The 1536-nt window shown below is 41.1% G+C and overlaps 1 pseudogene; it reads left to right on the top strand.

The window, feature by feature from the left end:
• Positions 1–1459: 1459 nt before the first annotated feature.
• Positions 1460–1536, top strand: part of LOC102872072 — a 2285-nt pseudogene continuing 2208 nt past the window's right edge.

Genomic DNA, 1536 nt, shown 5'->3' with positions numbered 1-1536 from the left:
CCCAGAGGTATGTGGTTCAAATCCACCAGATGCTCTGCTGGAGAGGGAGGGACAATCTCCTCCTGTACTAGTCAGATCTGATTTGACAGTACACATGCAAAAAAATAATAAAATAAAATAAAAAAATTTAAAAAAGGAAAGAAAATTATCACTTTTTAAAAACAACTACTCATGCATATTTTTTCTATAACATTAATTAAAATACACATAAGATCTGTCCATCTATTCCGTACTGACCTTTCCTTCACACATCCTAATAAGTGCTCATTGTATATTAACTGGCTTTCTACTTCCTGCACCCCAGTGTGAGAGAAAAATGAACAATCTCCTAATGTGCAATTCAACCGCTTCTGAAAACCTGCTACCATACTAGTTTTGTAGGGGTTGTTGTTGTTGTTGTTGTGTGTGTGTGTCCCAGCTTCTTTTTATTTATTTTATTTTTGTTTTTTTTTACAAGTATGAATGCTCAAGTATAAGACGTAGATTTCTGTTTAAGCTTTACAAACAAAATAACACAAACAAACAAACAAAACCTTTCCTTTGCATTCCATTAAAATTGACAGAAAAGCACCTTGCCAGAAGAGCAGAATGGTCAGCAGATCCCCAACCCCAACTTGAAAACGTCGTCTCTGTGGGAGAGGGGCGGTCTGTGCAGGACTTCGATGGCTCTCCTTCCTCAGAATGGTACCCTGTCCCCAGATCCCCAACGCTAAGCAACTCCCAAACACACATGGGATCAGATTTACAGTTTTTCCTCTATCCTTCACACACAACAGTTATTTCATAAATTTTGTTTGTTTGTTTTACATTTTACACCAATGTAACAAAAAGGTAGGAGGGGAAGACAGACAGAGTATTTGATGCCTATAAAATAGGAGAAGGGAAGAAGACAGGGTGGGGTGGTAGGTTAAACCGGAAAAAATCAAAACAAAACCCGCAAGGTCTCTATGGAAATAATGAGTTTCAATAGCAAAATGTGGTGGGAAGTTGGCCTCAAAGACGAGAGGGTATTTACGGGGCTTTATTCTCAGGGAGATGGCACTGTGCTGTAGATGATGCAAGTTGTTATGTGACCTGTTGGGGAGAGAGGGAGCATAAAGGGAGCAGAAAATGAGTTTTCTAAGAAAGGAACCTAACGAGCGCATGGCATGTCCGGTTAGAGTGAAGCAGAGGTTCAACATTGCTGCTTTCTCTTCAAAGCCTCCACCAGGTCGTCCCCTAGAGCTTCTTGTTTTGATTTGTTTTGAACATCTGCATTGGCATTAGCCCATTAAATCAATATCCTTTGTTTTTCCGAAGCAGATCTCATTCAGCGTACTTCTGATTTGTTTTCCATGTCCTCTGCCAGGCTCCTGATGTTGGCTATGTGTGGGGAGGAGTCACTCACAGTTTCACCTTTCTCCATCTGTCTGGTAAAGCTGCCACCGAGGTTCATGATGCCAGAGCCAGATTTGTTGCCATGAGTGATCAGCAGCTGTATTGCACCTTGGATTTAACAGACACCTACTCTGACAGCACTGGAGCGTAGAGAAGCCA

Source organism: Elephantulus edwardii, unplaced genomic scaffold (genome assembly GCF_000299155.1).
Source record: "Elephantulus edwardii isolate Elephantulus edwardi_28Jun2011 unplaced genomic scaffold, EleEdw1.0 scaffold00150, whole genome shotgun sequence".
In the NCBI taxonomy this organism is placed as follows: Eukaryota; Metazoa; Chordata; class Mammalia; order Macroscelidea; family Macroscelididae; genus Elephantulus; species Elephantulus edwardii.
The sequence above is the reverse complement of the archived record's forward strand: the minus strand, read 5'-3'. Positions and strand labels throughout refer to the sequence as shown.